This window comes from Anas acuta, chromosome 14, assembly GCF_963932015.1.
Source record: "Anas acuta chromosome 14, bAnaAcu1.1, whole genome shotgun sequence".
Taxonomy (NCBI): domain Eukaryota; kingdom Metazoa; phylum Chordata; class Aves; order Anseriformes; family Anatidae; genus Anas; species Anas acuta.
The window spans coordinates 1,847,480-1,869,301 of record NC_088992.1 but is presented as its reverse complement, the minus strand read 5'-3'; the positions used below and the strand labels follow the sequence as shown (position 1 = coordinate 1,869,301).

General features: G+C 52.2%; 1 long non-coding RNA gene across 1 annotated transcript; it reads left to right on the top strand.

The window, feature by feature from the left end:
* The first annotated feature begins 1,100 nt into the window (after positions 1–1,100).
* LOC137864219 (uncharacterized) lies at positions 1,101–20,835 on the top strand. The gene is made up of 2 exons (XR_011101382.1): positions 1,101–1,816; positions 19,596–20,835. It is a non-coding gene; the product is annotated as an uncharacterized lncRNA (long non-coding RNA).
* Positions 20,836–21,822: the final 987 nt, after the last annotated feature.

The window sequence follows — 21,822 nt, the reverse complement described above, 5'->3', positions numbered from 1 at the left end:
AGAGGAGCAGGGTCAGCCGAGTTCAACACTAGGTGGTGTAAGAAACAGTGCAGGGACCCTGCCTGTCAGTGCCTGGTTTTCCTTTTAAATAATCAGTATTTGGCCTGTCTTGTACGTGCAGGTTTGGTATCTGCAAAAAAATTAAACCCAACCCTGCATTACACCAAGCAACAAGCAGCCTAAGGAGCACTGGGGGAAGCTGGTTCCCGTGGCCCAAATTTCAAATATAATTTGGATAACTGGTAACTTTATGATTTTATAATTTAATATTATATGTATGTCTGTAAATAAAAGTTGTATTTAGATAAAGGGAAGTCACTTCCCACGGCTCAGTTTTTCCCCTGTTGGAGTATGGATCTGGATTCTGCAACCCAGTTAAATGTTAGAGGAGAGCAAGCCCTTGTGCTAACCTCGTCCCAGCCGCCTTCCCTTATTTAAGCAGACTACAGATCATTAATCCTAGAAGCTTTTTGAAACACTTCCTCCAGGATGTTAGTGTAAAGTTTCATTGTTTAATAGCCTGGCTAATGTATCACTTGTCCTATTTTGTTTTGGATCCTTTGGAGTAAGGGGTTACAGCAGCAGTTCTGCAGGGCAGCCCAGCAACTTGTGCAAACCCCTGGGCCCTCCCCTCGGCGTTCCTCTCCAGCACAAAACAAACAAAAGCTGTAAGAAAGTAAAATCCTTGGTACCCCCTTCTATCAGCCTGTGCATTGAGGCATTGCCTCGTTGCTTAGATCTGGGGTAATGCTCTGTGAGTAGCGTTCTGGAAGTGCAGAAATGAGTGCTTCTGAGAGGAAAACAAAAACCAAACAAAACTAGGGAATGCGTTCTCCTGAGCCAGTGCAGGTTGTAGAAAAGGGCATCCACAGCTGTAGGGAGGCAGTTTTTCTGCCCCACTCACACCGTACACCTTTGGCCTCTTATCCTACCAGACCTTACCTCCAGACCTTACCTTACCTCCATCCCTTGCCTCTTTGCCTGACAAACCAGACAATTCAATTACACCTGCTGCTAGATCCAAAACTAGTGCTACCAAGGCACGTAACAGGAGTGGTCAGAAGGAAATGCCCAAGAACAGCAGGTTCCTGACTAAATTCCTAAAGAAAAGAGCTTTACAGCTCGCAGTCATTAACACCCTGTAGCAGGAGGGTTACAGTAAAACAGCCCAGGAGGAGCGGGGCCGTGCTGGTGCCTGTGCAAAGCCCCAGCCCAGCTCCTGCCCTTGGCCGTAGAGCTTGGGGAAGCTCCATCCGATCAGCTCCCATGTGAGGCTTCTCGAGGCATCTAATTGGGAGCAGCTGGCTGGTTCTTAGACCATGGGGCAAACCAAGTTTCTTTTCGATTTATTCCTTGCTTGTCCTTAGCCATCAGAAATCTCGTGGCTCCCATAGCATTTTCCAAACCACCCCAGGTTGTACATCTCCCCCTTACAGAGGGGCTGCTCGGGGGGAGCTCTCCTCTGGGCTGTGGGCTCCTTCTGCCCCCCAGGGGGTCCCCTCGCATCCCCACGTCCCTGCAGTGTCCCCGAGTCTGCTCGGGGGGGATCCGAGGGCTGTGCTGGGGGTCCCGGCCAGGCTCCTGATGGCTGGGATGAAGCCGGCTCGCCTCGGGGGGGGCTCAGAGCGGCTCGGAGAGGGGGGGGCGGCAGCAGGGACCGCTCCTCCTCCACGGCCCGGGAGGGATCGACGACGGCAGCGAGGCGAAGGGAAAGCGAAAGGCGAAGGGAAAGCGAAAGCGCAGCGCAGGGCACTGCGGAGCGGGACCCACGGGCACCACCCGCAGCGCCCCGAGCATCCCCGCCGGGGGGGCGCAGGTAAGGGGCGCCTCTCGCCGGCCCGGAGCTGGGGGGAGGTCGGTGGAGAGACTGGGAGGATGCTGGGGGAGGACTGGGGAGGAGGTCGGGGGGGCTCCGGGTGGGCTGCGGGGAGCGAGAAGCAGCGCCCGGGGTGCGCAGCGCCCGGCCGGGGGGGGGGGGAGAGGGTGGGGGAAATAACGGCGGGGTCCGGAGGGGTAAGGGTAAGGTGGGGAAATAACGGCGGGGGTGGGAAAACCAACGGCGGGGCTGGGGCAGCCCCCCGCAGCCCCCGGCCCCCCCAGCCCAGCCGCGCCGTGCCCCTGCAGGGCCCGGTTCTCGGGTTCCCGGGGGGTTATGGCTCTGCCAGCCCTGCTTATTCGAGCTGGTTTTTCTCCCTGGACGCCTGCCTCGGCTTGGTTCTTGTTGCTGTGCTTGGTGCAGGACTCTGGCCAAGGGGGGAGGCGAGGCAAGGCGGCTGGCTGGGGGACAAGCCCACTCCGGTGGCCTTTCCTCAGAGCAGTGCAGCCCCCCCCGCTGCACGCTGCTCTGGGCAAGGAATTAGCTCCGAACCCAAGGAATTAGCTCCCAGTTTGGGAAGGGAGAGCAGGTTCTGAAAGACCCGTTGGCTGAATATAAGCTGATTTAAACAAATTATAATGAGCCAAAAGCTAAATTCCCCTCTGTTCTACATCAGGTCAAGCGTTATTTGTGGCTCTGATAAACACCGCTGGGGTGCAAACAGATCCCCCAGAGGCTGATGTTGGAGAGCTAAAAACCCAGAGCTTTACCCTTACCTTTGGCAGATGAAATTCAGCTTGGTCCTCTGGCAAGAGCTGAGATCTCTGCCCGCTCTCCCTTTGGGAACAGAGCCCTCCATCCCCGGGCTGTGCAGGTGCAGGTGAGCAGGGGGAGTGATGCTCCTGCTCCCCCTGTGCAGGGCACATCAGGAGCGAGGAGGAATGGATGCTGCAGCTGGGAAGAAAAACCCCATCCCACAGACAGCCAGGAGCATATTTGGGAAAGGCAGTCTGTATTCGGTGAATATTCACGTGTGTCGCTCCGGCCATGTGGCTGCATCTGCTTATTGGGGTTTGTGAGCCAAGGGTGTGTGCTGGGTGCAGGTACGTACCCAAAAGGCCGGGGCCAGGAGGTGGCCGCATGCAGGAGCCAGGCAGCAGAGAGGTGAAGCTGCCCTGAGAGCCCCTCGGGCTGTGGTGGGACAGAGCAACAGGAGCTCGGCTGTGGGGCACAGCACCTCTAACGGTGCTGGTGGCAGGGGTAGGGATGCTCTGCAGGAGTGCCCGGAGCAGCACCAGAGCTCGCAGAGGGCTGAGGTTTGGGTATACAAAGTGTTTGCTGATGCCATCTGAAAATTAAGGGAAAATTAGGATGGGTGCTAAAAGGCAGCGTGATTTTCACTGCTCTTGGCCTCAGCTAAAGACACAAGACTTTGAAGCAAGCTCTGGGCTGCACAAGTGTTCTGGTACGGAGCAGCTCAGAGGAGCTGCTGAGATAAGTTTTGTCTTCAGAGCAGGATTAGAAGTGCACTTGGGGAGTGCCAGGCTTAGGGCTGCCACCTGAATAATGCTGAGAAACAGAATAGCGAGTGGGCAGCCTTCATCTCGTACGGGAAGGAGACACGGTATGATGGGGGTGTGTTTGTGTTACCGGGGTGTCTTGTGACTATGTGAGTTCGGGGATTTCGGTGTTCAGAGTCTCAGGCATGTCGGTTTTCAGGCAGAGCACTCGTGTGCCCCTGAACCAAAATATTGCATTACAATTCTGGAGCTACAGCTACAAATTCTGCACTGGGAAAACTGCACAGGCTTTGTCAGAACTGAACACTGGATGAGTTTGGCCCACGAGCTCTTGCTGAGGTTAATGGTTCCTGGAAACCAGCACCAGTCCATGCTGCAGAGGGGCCGGCAGCTCTGTGCTGTGCTGTCACAGAATTTGTGCGATCACAGCGGTTTCATCGGTGCTTTTAGGAGCACAGTTAGGGGCAGAGGCAAAGGGCACGAGGGGGATGTGGCACTGGGGAATGGGGGGACTAAAGGGAGCTGCCTTGGTCTCGGAGCCCGAAATGTCCCGATGCTGGAGCCCTCGGTGCAGATGCTCATCTTATCTTCTGCTTTCTGCTCTGCACGCAAGCCACAGGCCAGGCTGCTTCTGTGATTAGCGTGCTGCTACGAAGCAAATACTCCAGCATTCGTGCTAATACAACCCCAAAATGAAACGTGCTGTTTCCGCTTTTAGCACCAAGCAAGAAAGCTGTGTAGATTGTATAGGTAACAATGAATGGCTTACTAAAAAAAAAACATTTCTGCTTTGAGAGTTAATCTGAGAAGGTAGCTGCTGGAGCAGCAGCATAGCCGGCATGTTTGGGGCATGATCAGTCCCATCAGCACCATGCAAGCCAACAAAATCAGTTCCTTGCACCCAGCATCCCAGCTGAGCATTTCTTGCATGGCCAGCAGCTGCAGGAGGGGGGAGCAGAAATGAGGCAAGGCCGTGGGAAGGGATGGGGGTTGTTCTGCTTAAAATTGGCTAAGCCTTTACTGACCTTAAAGGGAGCCTAAAATAACCAGTTTTAATCTGAGTCAGGCACGTCCCGAACTGCATGGGTGGAGGAAGGGGTGGCCAAGCCCTGCTCCTGGACGCATGGGGGGCACTGGGTTGTGTTCCCTGCACCCCAGCTCCGTCCCTGCCGCATCCCCAGCGGGCGGACAAGTCCTCAGATGAATTTCCTTCAGGGCTGGGACTTGGTGGGAGCGACAAGACCCGAGGCAGGGGCTGCAGGAGAGGAAGCCGAGGGCTCGTGGCGTTGAGCTGCGCCTTCCCCCGGGGACTGCAGAGGGCGGTGGCACCCACGAGAAGCGCGGGTGGCCCCGGGTGCAGCTCCTGGAGGGCTGGGAGCCGGCCTGGGCAGCGACACGGCCCGAAAAGTGCTGTGAAACAAGTGAAATACGGAGTGCTTCCCCCTGCTGCCTTCCCTGTCCTTCCCCCCTCCTGGGAGCAGAGCAGCAGCCCCGAGAGGTCTCGCAGGAGGACCTCAGGCTGAGGGTGGGGGCTGCTGGCCCTGCCCACGCTGTGGGGTGCAGCTGGCAGGAGGACGTGAACCTCTGGGCTCAGTTTCACCATTTTGGGACCCAAATCTTGTGCCAGAACCTTGTTTTGAACACTCGGAGAAGTGCATGGTTCCTTTCAGTCTCCTTTCCTTTCTCGTCTCGTTTTCCTCGCATGCTGGAAGCGCAGCTTGCAGTTGTCAGTCCTCAACAGAACGTTTCTCTGTTCTTATTTAATGCCAACAGGGGCTGCACACAATGCCCACGCTGTTTGGCAGGCACAAGGGAGTGCCTGCAAGGCCTCCGTGAGCCAGCTTGTGCCCACAATGACTTTCCTTCCCTTGGAGCCCAAATCCCCAGCTGCCAGCCCGGGTTCAGGAAGCCTGGGCATGGCTCAGCTTTGTTTCTGCCCAATTCTTGGCTCTGGAGGCCGAAGCCAGCCTCCAGCAGCAGCTTTGAGCTCTCCCATGGGAGCCCCATCTCCCGTGGTCCTAGGGCCCTGCACAAAAACCTCCACATCTGCAGCCGTGTGGAGTTTGTTCTCAGGGCTAGAGGTCAGGATCAGCTCTGTGGTGTGACAGCAAAGAGCCTGTACGTGGCCTGCAGCACAGCTGGAGAGAAAAGTGTACCAAAGCATGCAAAACACAGCTAGTTTAGGGTCTGTGCCCCCTGGAGACCATCGTGTGTGCCAGGGAGGTTTTGTTCCCTCCCAGGGCGAGCTGCGATGCTCTCCTCAGCATCTCTGGTGAGCCAGGAGCCTCAGCCTCCTGTTTGTCACAACTTGTTCTCGTGCTGACACCCATCCCACCCTTTCCTGTCTCATCTTGAGCTGCTGCAGGGGAAGGCAGCCTGCCGCGGCGGCCGCACTTATCGCTGCACAGCAGCTGTGGGGCTCTGCCAGACACAGCCCCATCCTGCAGCGTGCTCGGCTGCATTAGCTGAAAAAATAATAATAATAAAAAAATTCTTTTTTTTTTTTTTTTTTTAATGATGCTGAAGTTTTTTCAATATAGCCACTGTGAGGCACGGTGGAGAACTCACCAAATGCAGGCTGAGCTCCACCAGCCGGGATGGAGCAGGAAAACTGGGCTGGGTTTGCAGAAGGAGGTGGAAGGGGCTGGGGCTGGGGGAGGAAGCAGAGGCGAATCTGGCTAAAGAAAAGGATGAGGGAGAGTCCAAGAGCTGTATCCCTCAGTGGCTCCCTGCTGTCCAGGAAGGAAAGCAGGAGTTTCCCTTCTAGCTCAGGTGTGCTGGCTGAGCAGGGGCTGTTTGTAGGATTAAGGAGGGCCGGGATGGGTTGCACCAGACGGCAGGGTGGCCCCGGGGGTGTCACATCCCCCTGCTGCCATGCCCGAGGCCACACGAAGGAAGCTGTGTGATGCCATCCAGCCGCTGCCATGCCGTGTGTTCGTCGTGATACGGAGCTCCTGTGACTGCCTTTGGCTGCCCAGCTTGCTCTGAGCAGCACAGAAGTTTAATTCATGAGCATATTAAATTGTTCTGCTAATGAGCCTGTCAATCTCGGCTAATTCATCAATATATAATCAATTCCTCCTTCGGGACAGTCATAAAGGCAGCCACGGGGGGGCTGTACTCTTGCTGTGACTGGGAAAACTGAGAATCTTCAGCAGGGGATGGGCTGGGCTGTGCTGGTGTGCTCTAGGATTTTTGTGTGTGTAAGTGGAATTTGGGTCCATGCCCTTTGCCTTACAGGGCCTTTGCATTGCCTTCAGCAAAATGCATCCACAGTTCCTCCTTGTGGTGCTAATATGAAGAACCCAAACGAGCCCCAGCTGAGGCTGCCCCCACAGTCCCTGGGGAAGGGGTCCCTGAGGTGCTGGGCCCTGCTCGGCATCTCCTGAACGAGATTGATCCCTGCTGTCAGTGAGAAGGGGGAGATGGCTTGTTTTAAGTGAACCCCTCTTAGGGAGGCTTTGTGCCAGCTACACGACACAAATGGGGTTCATCTGGTACAGTTATTTCACCGGTGGTTGGCCTGAATCTGCCTGCTGCCGGTATCACACCTCGCTTTCCCTCAGGAAACGAGCAGCAAACGAGGCCTGCAGAGCGCGAGGCCTGCGGAGCGCGAGGCCTGCGGAGCGCGAGGCCTGCGGAGCCAGCTGTGCCACTCCTTACAGGAAAAGGCTCCTCTGAAATGCAGCTCAGGTGTAACAGCACTGCCTGAATAACCACTGCCTGAATAACCACTGCCTCCTCTCAGCTGGATGCTGCTCGGTGCCTTTGTCTGCTGGTTGGCTTCGTGCACATCACAGCCTTCACCTCAGCCTCACCCATTGCTGGCATATGCAGGATGGGGAGGTCCTGGGGGAAAAAACTCTGAGCCCGTGCTTTCTCCTCACCCCTTCCCTGTTAAATAGGACGGGCAGGACTTGCCTTTAGGAAGCACGAAATTGGTTTTAACGTGATGTCAGTGTGCCCAAAGGCAGCACGGTGTAGTGGCAGCGTGCTGGCAGGAGTCCTGTCCCTCCGTGCCACCAGCAGGCCCTGCAGGTAGCCTGGGTGGGAGCACGGCCCCATCTGCTCCTCTCACTGTGATTTTGGGGTATGACAGGAGTTATCAGGTCACTGCTGGGGGGAAGGCTGCGATGCAATGCCACCCTGAGAGCATTCGTGGAAAGGGAGTTCAGTTCCAGGCTGGAGAAAGTTGTTTTATCGGTCTCCCCTCGTGCTTCTGTCTGCCTGCCTAGACTTTTGGCTGTGGAGTTAATGATTTCCAGGGGGCAATAAAAGCTGATAGCTCCCAGGCGGGCCGTACAGCAGAAAGGTTGTGCTGCTGGCTGTTTGATGCTGCCGGCATGCGGTGTGCCTGCCAGGGGGCTGCAGGGGGGGGCTCTGCTGTGCCCTGCTGCAGCCCCTGCTCTGCCTCTGCAGCAGCCACGCCGCAGGTCCCCAGCTGACTGTGCCATGCAGCACTGCTCTTTTGTTTCATAATAATTGTGCTTCTAGAGATCTGTCGTTATCTTACCCACCTGCTTGCTATGCGCGTGCATAGTTACTGTTTATCACGTGCATCTGCTTTTATGGGTTTGTTGTGCTTAGCTTTAAATCCTTTCTTCGCTGGCATGTTGTAATGTGGCAGGACGCAGCAGGATGCTTTGAGGTTAGTGATGATGGAGATGGCTGGGACTGATGAGGCTGAACTGATTTCGTGCCCCTTCTGAGAGAAGGGTAGCTGCCAGCTACATCAAATGGGCTGACAGCGTACTTCCACGTGCCTTGTTTGCATGGATCAAAGTTCCCTGATGTGATCCTTTCCTGGTGACAGCCGTGCCACCTACGCTCCTCAGCAGTGTCGAACAGTAGATGGACCAGCCCCATTTGCACCCCGTGCAGCATGACCGCCGCTGCTCCCAGCCGGTGCTTAACTGAGCCATGGAGAAAGCCGCATGCATTCGTGCAGAGATATAATGTGGCAGAGAGAGATTAGATAAAGATAAACAATTGTCTTATCCATTTGACCCTTGGAGTTCAGACCCATGAGAAGCGAGAGGGGGATGATCGTGGTTCATGGACAGGGCTTCCGGGCTCTGCCACTCCACCAACACGCGCTCGTTTTTGCATCCTGGTGGATTTGTCTCCTCCTCACTAAGAGAAAGGCAAAGCCAAAAGCCTCCCGAGGATGTCAGTAAATATGACAGCAACTGTTCTATTTTGCAAGGCCTTTTCTGATATAATAAACAAGGCTGTACAAAATAGCTGACACTACACATGCAGCACTTGCATCATCTTCCTCTGAAGCACTGTGGTTAATAAAAGCATGGTGTGTGACGAGCCCACAACAAGCATAAACATGGGAGGTCCCTCTGTGCATAAAGGTGCTCTGGAAGACTCTTCTATCTCTTAAAGATCTTTAATTTATATCACACCTACAGTGCAAATAAAACTACCTCACGGGTGCACACAGTTCGTGCACCCAGGCACTGCTCTCGCAGCATGCGTGCCGGGCAGGATAAGGGAGCCACCTTAGGGAACGCGTCTGCACATCCATCTGGTTACATGGAGGGCTAGAAGCTGGTCTGAAAATAAAACGCAGCCTATTTTAATAGCGCTGATGAGATATTCCCTCACAGTGTTGCTCTGGAGCCAGCTGTGTGGACAGGTACCCTGCAGCCGTGGCTGCTTTTGTGAGTTCCCACAGGCGAAGTGCAGGGTGCTATAGGGCACTTGTGTGGCATTCCCTGTGGCTTTTTTTTTCCTCCTTATCTTCTGTGCAGCATACACCAGTGAAAAGAAAGCCATTTTTTCCCCCTGCATGATGGATCAGTGGAGTTGTCTCCAATCACCCCTGTTCCCATGTCGTGCCTGGCTGAAGCCTGCAGGGGGGAGCAGGGAGGGCAGGCGGTGGAGCTGCTGGGTGCAGTTTGTGCAGCGTGCCCTGGTTTGTACACATGCAGCTGCTGAAGATGAGAGTCAAAGTATAGATTTATGAGCTGCACCAGATTTTCTGCTGTCAGCAACATAATCTATAAGTACTTCCTTTATGTTGATTTCCTTGTACAGAGAGAAATTGCCCACGTCCCATTGCACAGATCCCTCGCGTGCCGTGCGCGCAAGGAGTGGCCGCTGTTCAGTATCGCAGCGTCATGACTGCTATTTTAAGGCACTGATGCCCCAGGTGAGCACATCAGCTGGGAAACTCCTCCTTTTGATAGAAGGCTTTGAGCAGCAAGCCCTCCCCTTCTTCTGTTTGAGCTGCCCCAGCTCCTGCTTGGGGGTAGCCCAAAGGAGATGGAACAAAGTCAGGGGTTTGCCTCTGACTCCAGCAGCAGCACAGCTCTCTGTGCAGCTTCCTCCAAACACCACACGCAGCCCTCGAGCTTTCTGACTTTCCTCATTCATGTAAGAGAAAGCAATCACTCAGTGCTTGTCATTCTGCTCAGCAAATTGTTTCAGTTTTTACTACTTTTCCCATGTTAAATGAAGTTGTGGGTTCAGCATTCAGATGCATGCTCCAGCAAAACCAGCGTCCCAGGCCTGTGACCTTGATCACAAGAATCACGCCACTGGCTGAGTTTTTGTTTGGTATGTTTGGAGAAGAATGCAGAATGCTGTCTTCTAGCCAATGGACACATAAATTTAATGGAGACAGATTAAAAATAAAAAAGGCATCTATTTGCTGGAGTACGCCTGCCCCACTAATTTATCTTGCCTGTTCTCCTTTGTTTAGAACCAAGTGTACACATGGATCAAGGGACAAAACCCAGCCTGAATGAATGTTCCATAAGATGATTTTTATCTATTACATTCAGCAGACCTCATTGATAATGGCTGTCCTTTTACCATGGAAACATGCAGCGGGGGGGGGGGGGGAGGAGAGAAGCCAGCTCTGAGGACTAACTATTTTTTTATATAAGTAATACGGTTGGAGTATGGATAAGCTTTTGGCTTCAGGGTCCTGTCCCTAGCTGCTCCTGGCTGCGTGCCCTGCTGGAGAAGTCCCGGTGCTGGGTGTCCTTGGTGCCCGTGCTGCAGGCGTTGAGCGTGGCCGCAGGGCAGGAGCACCTGGGCACCGCTGGCGAGCCCGGGAACGTTGCTGTGTTTGGCCCTGAGCAGGAAGGGTTGCAGCTTCCAGGCGACTCTTTTTGTTTGTTAGGGCTTGTCATGTTGACAAGCCTGATTTGGACAGGTATTTGTGAGTGTCTGGTTTCCTCTTGGCTCTGAACGGGCTGCACAGCCCAGACAGCCCTTGAGGCTGATTGATGTGAGCAGGAACTTTCCTTTGTTGTTGATCGGGGACAGAAACCCTGCTAAGGAGGGGGAAAAAAAAAAAAAAAAAAAAAAAAAAAGGATTAAGCAGTGTTCTGTGTTGGTTTGACGCTGTTTTCTGAGGCTGATGGGTGTCTCTGAAGCATGGAGCCCTGCCCAGAGGCTGCCCCTGACTCTGCTGCCTGCTCCCATCAGCCGCTTATTATCACCGCAGGATCTCGAGGCGTGCAACCAAATCCTGTTTGGTGTCTGTGGGGGTGACTTAGAAGACACAGAAACACGGCACAGAGCAAATGAGCAGTAGATCTCCGTGAGCTGGCTGGCAGGAGGCGTCAGTGCGTGCCAGCGCAGTGCTCCCACCTCCACACCAACACAAACCCCGAGCCAAGCAGCCACCAGCCTGCGGGTAAACCATGTGATTGGAAGGAACAGCCCCGAGTGCGACGATCCCAGCCTTCCTGCAGGGTTCCTGCAGCCTTCCTGCAGCAGGGTGCAGGCGAGGCACGTGGGGAGGCGGCGGCGCGAACCTTGGACCGCTGGGACCGGCAGATCGCTTCCCGTAAATCACGCCAAAGCAGCTCAGGCACACGGGCTGAATGGAAAACAGGCTGACGGAGGCTGTTCGGGGCTGGTTTGGATAAAGGTGAATAATCCCGAGCCGCCTGTGTGCGTGCGTGCCCCTGCATCTCGTCTCGAGTAAGCTGGCAAAGCAGAAATACTCCAGTTCCTTTACAGAAAGCTGCTACAGCGTTTAACTGGCTGAAAATTGGCTGAGGGAAATTTCTTGGAAAGCAAATACAGTGTGCAAGCAAACTGTTTTTTATCAAAACTCAGTTTTCTGCTTAAAGAAAAACAACAAAGATTTACAGAAATGTTTTGGCCAGCCCTCCTGCTTGCACAAGACAGCGTTGGGCACAGTGCTCCGTAACCATTTAATTGCAGCCCAACAGCAGCAGGAATTTTGACGGCCAGGCTGTGTGCACAGAAGATTGCTCCAATGCCTCAATATCACAAAATGCACCCAGAAGTAATTTGAACCACCTCGCTGAATTAATCCTGCTCTACAGCATAATGAGTCGTTAATGGAGACATTTGTTTTGATTATGACTATTTAATAAATCCTGCTAGTGCTTGGTTTGTGGGGTTGTGCTGCAGCCAGTATTTGCTAGACTTATTTATGCAGTTTAGCTTTGTTTTATTCTTAACTCTTTTAACCCTGTCACAACCCTTCCCGCTGCCTGGTGGAGCATCTTATCCCATCCCGGACTCCAGCATTAGGAAGAAGCAGCCTAAATAAGTTCAACTGCTGGGCAGTGAGGGGAAAACAAAGGCTTCCCACTACGTAACTCATTGCACCAGCCTGTTCCGATAAGGAATGTTTAGCTGGGACTCCTCCAAGGTACAGAGCTGCAGCTTTTTGCTTTTTCCCATTGCTTTCCCAAGCCCTTTGTGCCTCCGGTGGGGTGGTTGTTTTACAGCCCTGCTGTGAACGTTATGCAGAGCATTGCCTTTAAGGAGCCTGCAGGTAACATCCGTGCCCCAGGCCGTGACTCCCAGGGGCACTGCCAGCTCTGGAGTGCCTGTAGCATTTTATGGCTTCATATCTCCAGTCCTTTTCATCTGAAGTTCTCAGATTGCCCCATAAACACCAACAAAGTGTTTTAGTACGGACCTATGGACTGGGAAAACGTCCGTGTTTCTGGTTTATAGATCATGACAGTATAGAATAGGGAGGAAAAGCAGCTCGGTTTCCTGGTTCTGCTCGCCAGCCCCCAGCACTGCATCACGCTTCCTGTTTGTGCCGCGCTCCCGGGCTGACCTCCGTGGTGTTGGTTCGTGTGGTGTAGGCGAATGTGAATGAAATTACCCACGAGCTACTTGGCTACATATTCAGGAGGCCTAGCTTTTCCCAAGGTCTTTGTTTTGCTTTGCTCTTTGCTTACTGGCTAGCAGGAGCCAAGCCTTGCCCAGGGCGATGAGGGGATGTTTGGGCATTTAAAGCTGGTGTGGCAGCAGGCAGCTGCTGTCATGCACAGGGATGTCGTGCCTGCTACAGCAATATGAAGTAATAAGGAAAGCTGCAGAGAAGAGGGAAAACAGCTCAGTGTGTGGGATTGGCCCATATGGCAAGCTATTAGAAATAAAAACGAGTGCAGTGAAACGAGCTGAGGCTTACGGCAGCTCGATGGTTTTCCAACCCGCTCACCTGTCGGCACGTGTAATCCTTGCAGGCAGAGCCAAGGCACGTGGCTGTGGTTAATTCCTTCGGTGTGTGCCATGTCCTATTCTAATTAATTTTCTCGAGGAATTTGCTTTGGATTGTCTCTTGCTTTGCTTCCGAGCTGTGCAGGGCACTGCGGGGCTGCAGCTCAGGGGGCAGGGGCCATGCCCTGGGGCTGTGAGCTGGGTGTTCAGCTCCTGCCAGCCCGAGCTGTGCTCCCACTAAAACCCCAAACTTAGTTTTTGGGCTGGCTCCTGAGAAACTCCAGCACGTGCTGATGTCGGGGGGAAATTAGGTAATAAGGGAAGGAGGTGGGTTTTACTCCAGCTGGCGCACAACCAGCCGTGGGGGATTCCAGGGGGAGAGCATGGCATGAATTTGCAGCAGATGCGTTGTGATTAAAAGCAAAAGAAACTGAAAATGTGAGTCAGCAGCTGGCCCCGCGGAAAGCTGACTCGGGCACTTCGTGTGGCCGCTCAGCACCCGTGGCCCCGTTCCTGCTCCGTGCCACCGGGTGCTGCAAGGGGACGGCCCCAAGGGCGAGCGCCCGTGCCAGGTTCCACATCTCAGATCTTCACGGTGTTGTTGTAAGAGTAAGGCCGTTTTTAATAGTGGTGTCTGCAGCAGGAGGATTTCTTGGCCATGTTGTTTGCATGGGAAGAAAGAAGGGGCAGGATTGCGCAGCGTCATGCTGGGCTGGGGGAGCCGTGGCTCAGCCCCAGGCTGCTCACTGGTGTCAGCGCCCACAAACTGGGAAGTGCTGGGTTTGGGCTCGGAGCGGTGCACCTCCAAAAAGAGCAGGGTGCGTGTAGGAAACACGTGTCGCAGGATCAGCTGCGAGTTCAGCTGGTGGGGTAGGTCCTAAAAAGCAAAAGCCCCATCTGCATCTCTGGAAAGTGCTGCTGGATGGGCACGGTGCTGCTCGGGGTGAGGTTGGGGCTTCCTGGGTGCTTTCCTAGAGCTAAAAGACAAGGATGCAAACCCAGCCGCTCCTCCTCAGGAATCCCCAGTCCGTCCTGCATGTCTTTGGGAGTCTGAGGCAGTTTTAAAGCTTTTGGGTGATTTTACTGTGAGAAAGCTCATTGCAGGTACCTGCCACAGGAACAGGAAGCTCTTACAGTAGCATTTGCATGGTTTAAAAAAAAAAAAAATAAAATCGAAGAAGTCAAAGAAGCAAAGCAGTAATTGAAAAAGGGAAGAAAAACCCTCGAGTATGTATCATGTCCACCCGTGTTTGATGTTCTGAGCACTAGGACGTGGTTGCTTCCACCCTGGGGCTGTGCTGGCCCTCCTCCCTCCCGCAGCGTTTATTAATAACCCCTTATCTCAGACTGCGCCGGGAGCACCGCGGGGCAGGGCCGGTGGCAGCCTGCTCCTAGCGTTTTATTAATGCGAGGGAAGAAAATTGAAGAGGCAAATCCTCTGTTGTAAACTGGAATTTGTGAACTGGGTTCACCTGACTGCATCTAAGACAGGACTTTGTGTACGTGGGTGCAGGTTTAGGACCCGCAGCGTGGCCGTCTGCAGGCTGTAGGATGCTGCGGGGTGGGCGCGCACCCGTTTGTCACCCACCGGTGTCACCTCCTCCCCCTTCCACTTGCTTTCGAGCAGGGAAATAACCCTGGGAACCCAGCACAGCCTTAGCAGCACACAGATTTAATTCTGATGCAAAAAGGAAGAAGGGGAGCATCGCCTCGAAACTCCAGCGTGTGTGCGTGGTGGGAAAGCTTCCTGGGACCTTTGCTCCTGGTTCAGTGGGGAAGCAGCCGGATCCTGGCACTTTTAGCTGCAAACGGGCAGGGTCTGCCCTACAGGGAGCATTTTGGATGGCCCTCCGGAGAAGGAGGCAGCCCTCCCCTGCTCCCCCTCCCTGCTAGCTGGCTCCCTTCATAAAAACTGCTGCGACTGGGCCGGGCAGATAGGCTGCCTGCCAAAACGCGGTGCCTTTTGCTTGACCTGGGAGTAGCAAAACTGTTGGGCTCGGTGCGGAAAGAGATCTGCTTGGAGGAAGTAACGAAAAATCACACGAATGTGCCTGCGGGCTCAGCTCCTGCACAGAGGAGCTGAAAATAACCACGGCACGGCACGGCACAGCGGTGTGATGCGGGGAGGCGCAGGGTCCAGGGGGGCTGCGGCTGCTGCCGGTGGCCGAGGAGCAGCCTCATCGCGTGGGGAGGGCTCGCTCTGCCTCGAGGACTTTGCATGTTTTAGCATCTGGCGGGTCTGAAGGTCAGCCCGCGTTTATCAGCTCGTTTTGAGACAGGCTCGGAAGCTATTTGCATGAACTTGGAGGAGAGAGAAAAAAAAAATCATAAACGAAACATAATCTCCGCAGGAAATTTTGACATAATTATGATTCAACTTGTTAATATTAGCTCTATTACATAAGTGTAAGTCAGATTGTCTTCTGAGAATGTGGTCTAGCTAAGGATGCTGATCGTAGAAAGGTGGGTAAAGAGGTGCAAAAATGACTTATCAGCCTCATGGCCTGGTGGGTCGCGTGGACCCATACGACAGGCCAAACGCAGATCTAACATTTGACCTAATTTTAACAATCATTTTGATTTTTTTTTTTCTCAACTCAACTGAAGCTATTTATTTTTATTTTATATTTATAGGGGATGTTTTAAGCAAAATTCAAATTTCTCATGGGAAATTCCACTTCCCTTGCTTTTAGGGGGAGAAAAAAAAGGAAAAAAAAAAAAAAAGAGAAAAACATTGTGAGAAATTTCCAACTGACTCAGATTCCAGCCAACAGTTTGTTTTGCTCGAGGCAAAAGCAGCTCTGCAGGCTGGGGTGTTTGATTTCATCTTGTTTCGTGATGTCATGGGGCAATCCCTGCGTGCCTGCAGGCTGTGCTGGCTGGGCCGAAGGGCAGGGGCACCCAGCTGGGGTTGGGGAGGCCGACACCCTGCACCCTGCACCTTGCCCTGGCTGTGGCAGCTGCTGGGAGCCCGGAGCAACGCCACTCGATTCCATTAGGTACACACAACAGCGGGGCTGCCACCAGCCTGCACTGCTGGAGGGGAGAGGTCAGCCTAAACACAGCCCCGAGCCCTGCAAATAGCCTGCAGGTGCAGCTGCCTTGCTGGGAAGGGTCAGGAGTGGGTCCTGGGGACGTGTTTGTGGCTGAAAAGAGACCGAGCTTCTCCCGGGGCTTGTCCTGGAGATCCCATCAGCTGCTCCCACTCTGCTCTTAGGGCTGTGCCTTTTGATACTGGCAAAGCAACTCCTACAACTAGCAGTAATTATGCAACCATCCATCCATCTATCTATACCTTATATGATTTTTATATGAATTATTATATATATATAAATATAATGTTTCTATACAATTCACACGTGGGTCTATTTACATAAGATATGTATTTTAAAGTACGCACTTTGGAACTGCTCACCCCATGACCGGGGAAAGCTGCTGCCCTGGGCAGCCACCTCCGGCCCTGGAAGGCTGCGACGTGCAGGGCCCCCCACTGCCGAGCCCTCCCCAGGGAACAGCTCACCTCCAGCTGATGGGCACGGGGCTTTCGTCCCTGAACGGCTTGTGCAGGAAAATGAGCTGCGAAATGGGAATGTAGGTACCCCTGAAGTAGGGGACAATGCTATAGGTACTGCTGGGAAAAGAGGTCTTGGAAAAGGTTTTGCCTTTTTGTGCCACTCGTCCTAATCATTATTCCAACATCACCAACTTGAGGCTTTACAAGTTTACGCTTTATTTTTCCCGTATAATTCTGCCTGGTTCCTCAGCCAGAGGGGTTTTTGCTCCTCTTCCTCGGTGGCTGTGCCAACTTGGTGCAGACGTGGGCCTGTGCTCACAGCGGATGGCGAGCTCGCGGAGGATGCTTTGGCCCCACTCTGGTCCCTCTGCTCGGGCGAGACGGAGGATTTCCTCCTGCGCCCTCCTCCCTGCTGCCTCTCCAAGTGCTGGCGGGTCGCCCCAACGCAGAGAGCTCCCTTCCTTTCCTGGTCTCACGACAGGGTCTGTCTTAAAAGCACCAGGTAGCTGCGTACAAAAAGTCATACGCTTTTCTTCCCTTTGGGCTCTTGTTACCAAATACTGCGCAAATGCTGCGTTAGCATGAAGCCTGATATTAAGGTGAGAAAAAAAAAAAGGTGTGATTACTGGAGATGAGCAGTTCTTGTATTCAGTGCTGGTGATAAGTGAGGACTGGTGTTAAGCAGTGTCACAGACACCCCTGCTCTGGGTCGTTGCGTTTTGGATCATGTCCCCACGTACGCACGCTGTATTTAGCAGCTGCTGGGCTTTTTCCAGTATCCTCCTCCAAAAGAGAAGGGTTGTCACGCATCATCAGATATTACTGAGCAAATAAAGAATATATATATATATATATATATATCAGAACATAAAGACTTGGGGTGACTTACTGCTATAATATGCAATATTTATTTTAAGCCTATTGATTTATTTGTTCAGGGTTATATTAGCATCTCAATAGCATGTTCCATCTGCCAGCTGCTCTTCAAAGTATGAGTTTTCTGTCATGCTAGCGGGGAACTTCGTGGCTTTGTACAATGCTGCTTAGAAGTTTGTCATAAAGAAGTTGCATTTTCTAGTGGCCATCCATAATCAGTACATTTTATGAAAAAAGGACAAACTTTTGGATGCTGATCTTAAGTTTTACTCATTGAGCACAGTTTTAATCACACAATAATTCTGATTTTCATCAGAAACAAATTATTAGACCCATTTGTTTTTTATCCAGAGCAATATGGTGGTTTGCTTAGTTAGTAAGGAGTACCAGAATAACACAGATCTATCTTCTTTTTTGTAAGAGAATGATTAATTTGATTAATCAGATCTTGTGGTCCTGGAGCTTTGTCTGTCTGATGTGGCAGAGCTGTTTCATTGCTGGAGCAGACCGGTGGCTTCAAGCTTTGTGCCAGAGGAGATTAGGTCCATGCCCAAGGTGCCTCCTTGCATAGATGCGTCTAAGCCCATCCCACACCTCAGCCTGCCCAAAATCAGACCTCAGGACACTGCTCAGTACATTGGGACTTAGCAGACCAACAAGGACTTGGAGGCTAAATGGACTTGGGTGAAAGTTACTTGAGCCTTTTTACCATTTCTGATGTGACAAAAAGAAAAAAAAAGATAGAAAACATCACACGGGGACCTTGTGTCCCATCCCCCTGCTCCTCACCTTGATTTCTGGTACTTGCTGTTTGGTTTGGCTAAAAGGAGAAGTGAGAGGACGGTATTTCTTATTTCTCCCTCTGACCTAGACCAGGAAACGCAGAGAGGCATTTTTAATCTGAAGTCTCTTGTTTTTCAAGCATTTAACCAGGTAAAGGGAAATTTACTTTTTCATCTGTGCAAAACACAGATATCCCAACACCTGGCTCACCCAAGGTACGAACTAGTCCGAGGTGCTCCAGCCTTTAAATATTTGGGCAGCCGGTTGCCTGTGATGATTTTTGTCTTCCTACTTTTTTTTTTTAAAGTATCATTGCTCTTTAGTAACAATTCCTTACACTTCTAATGGGATGCAGCATGTGGGACGTGGGACTCCCCAACAAGGATCTGGTGGCTGTGTTCTCTGTCCCGTGTCCCATGGAGGAACTCACAGTTCCCATCATTTTTCCCACAGTTCACTTTCCTGCACACTTCACGATAACCATTAACAGAGGGAAATTAATTTTGTGAGCTTTTTGGAACAGAGACAACTTCGTGTGAAGGTTTCCATCTAATGATTGATTTAAAAAATATAAGGGATTGGAGAGGACTGAAAATAAAATGTTTGTACAAATTGTTGGCTTTCCAGGTAAATTGTTGGGGTTTCTTTGTGATTTAGGGAATGGGCGGTGGGTACACTCTACTCCCACACTTGACATAAGTCTTGGTCATGTTTATGAGCCTGGACGTGGCAGTTCCTTGAGCTGGCAGCCCATTAATAACGGTGCCAGGTGCGTGCTCAAAGCCATGACCATGAACAAAGGGAGGTACTCCCTTACTGCAGGTACCCCCTGAAATCCCTCAGGGGGAAATGATGGATCACATCTAAACCCAGGAACAGCGTGGTGAGGAACCTAAGTCTGACTACAAGCCAGTCACTTTATCTTCTAAACACAGCAGCTAGAGAAAAGCCTGTTGGAGAGCTTCAGGGCCCGCTGTGAGCTGCACCCTTGCTGTTCCCCTGAGGAAGACCCCCAGCAGGGATGTGTGACATCTCCGCGACATTCAGAGCCTCTCTGCATCAGATGAGAGCCACCTCGCTTGTCGAGTGCTGGCAGGGCAGCTCGAGGTTTCCTTCATGTGGGTGTCAAAGCCGAGGGTTTGCTGCAGTGCAGCCCGTGGGAAGGCGAGAAGCAAGCAGTGGGGCTGCTGTGGGGTGAGATGGGGGCTGTGCACAGCTGCCTGGCTCCTGCTTCCCCTTCTGCATGGCTCACCTGGGCTTTATTGCTGCCATAGCCATGATCTGAGCTCCAGGTACCTCCTGCTCTGCTTCCAGCCGGCAGCAAACCCTCTGCTACCTTCCCAGGGCTCCAGGCCTTGTCTTGGATCATGGGGAAAGCAGATCTGAAATGGTTAAAGCACCAAAAGATGGTGCTCCTGGGAGGGGAGGAATATGGGAAATTGTTTTTCACCGTAGGTGAATGAGCTAGGTAAGTCAGAATGGGTAAATCTGGGGGAAATGCAGTCTCTATGTGGATCTCAGCATGTGAAGAAAAGAATGTACTTTGACAAAGAGGGAGTATTTCTTATCAGCTGAACTGGAAATATGGAAACACTCAATATGTTAACGTTGCCCCTTTCCTTCACAGCTCTCAACACAGGGTTTGTACCCAGAAGATACAGGGGATGGGTCCGGCCGGGATGAAGAGGCTGACTGCAGGGGCCAGCAGCTGCTCCGCATCCACAGTGACAAAAAGACCCTGCAGGGACAGGGGACACGGGGACGGCAGGCGGCCACAGCAAGTCCTCTGGATTGCCCCATGCTTGGCCCAGGAGAGGTTCCCCTCTGCGGGGTGCTTTTTGTTTGGGACAGGTGAAGGCTGAGATCTTCCTTTGGGCATTTCCCGTGCGTCCTGCAGCCAAACCACTGCCCTCTGCATAAAGGTGCTGGGAGCCCACCCGAGGGGTGCCTGGAGGTCCCCCCCTGACACATGAATTCCTCGTGGTCAAACCAAGCACGTCGGCACCCAGCTGTGCTCTCGTACTGAAGAAAGCCCTTTCCCACCTTACATCTCCTCACCACCAGAGGTTTTGTCCAGGCTCACCTGCTTTTTCTTCCCTGAAGTTCCTACTCTGACCCACCAAGAACGTGACCAGAACACCTCTGGATTTCCTCTCTGTGCACCAGGAACAAAGTCCTGGCTGGCCGTGAGACCCCCGTGCTGTACGAGCCCAGAAAACAGGTCCCATTGGGGCAGGGGGACCTCAGGCCAGCAGCTGGGGGTGGCGATGTGTTCAAACCCCAGGCTACTTCTCACCCCTCCTCCTGCATCTCCAGCAGCACACCCAGGGCAGCAGAGGACCATCGGAGTGGGTGCCTGAGGCTGCTGGACCCAGGCGGGTGTTTGAACACCTCCGGGTGCTGTGGGGACCCCAGAGGGGAGTGGTTTGAGGACTCGCTGTGGTATCTGGCTTGAGAAAATGGCAATAGCTGTCTGTGAGGGTGTCAGCTCTCACCCTTTCTCCTTGACGTCCGGGAAATTGCTTTTGAACTGTTTTAGATCCTATATTGCTAGTGGAACAAATTGCATACAGTATTCTAATAATCAGCTGTGTTGGATTTGTTGGACTTTTTGAGGGAGGAAAGAGATCTGCACCGCAGCCAGCCTTACCTCCAGCAAGGCAGCGGGTCCTCAGTTAACTGCCCTACTCCATATAAAGTTAAAATCAGATTTGTCATCTTGAAATACATCGCTGTACAAGAGTCAGATAATATTTAGAAAAGATTTAGTAAGCAATGTCTGCTGCACTGAAAATTAAATTAAGGGTGCAAAATGGGAATTTAAAGAAAACGGGTTTTGAAACTAATAAAGTCTTTGAAGATACCTACTTGGCAGGACGCATTTCTCCTCCATACATCTAACTGATTTGTTTGTGTATGTCATTCTGCTCCCTTCAATGTGTGAACGTCAAGCTGGAATGGAGCGAAGTCCAAATTTAAGATATGAAACTGGATGAGATTATATTTCGTACTGCATAAAATGCACCTCTGGAATTTTCAGTTCTTCTTTTCTGCAGCATTACAAGCTCTTTATAAAGTGCCAGGGCTGATGAGCTAAAAAAAATGAGAAAAAAAAAAAAAGAAAAAAAAAAAAAGAAAGAAAGAAAAAAAAAACAACTTGTGGCTTTGGATATATTCATTTCAAGTTTGTGGTTAATCTTTCCCAAGCTGCTTAGAGGTGAACGCCAGTTCAGTCATCACACTGCTTCTGCAGCAAGCTTTGCTGCTGTTTCTAAATGTCTCTGATAAAAGGCTGTGAAAAATGGACCTGCGGTAAATTGCATCATCCTCGCTACGGGTTTTGAGATGGGGACAGGGCGCACAGGCTGTGCGGTGTCTGAGGGATGCCACCTCTGCTCTTGTGCTCCCCCTTACCCATCCCAACCGCCACTGAAATCCCAGCGGCATTGGGCTGGCACGGTGCAGAGCCCAGCAAATCCCGCTGTGGAATAATTGCAAAATCCCGTTTCCAGCCAGCCTGTTCACTTCCTTTACACCAGAAATCTTGCCTTAGCTAGGGGCTGTGGGCACGCCAGATTTCTCTGCTCAGCTCCCAGGGGTTTCAGCGTTAACCAATGTGGCACCGGTTTCTTTAAAACCTTCTTCGAAAAATAAATACGACTTCTTTCTTCTCGAACTTTGAGAGGTTTTACTTCATGCTCATTAAACTTCACTGCCAAAACTCCGGAGTGGTTGAGATGAGGCAGCTGATACGTGAGGACACAAACTGCAAATTGATGCTGGAGAGAGGCAGCAGCCTCTGTACGCACCTTGGAGCCACGTAAATCACTGTGAGCTGTAAGGGGAAGAAGTGG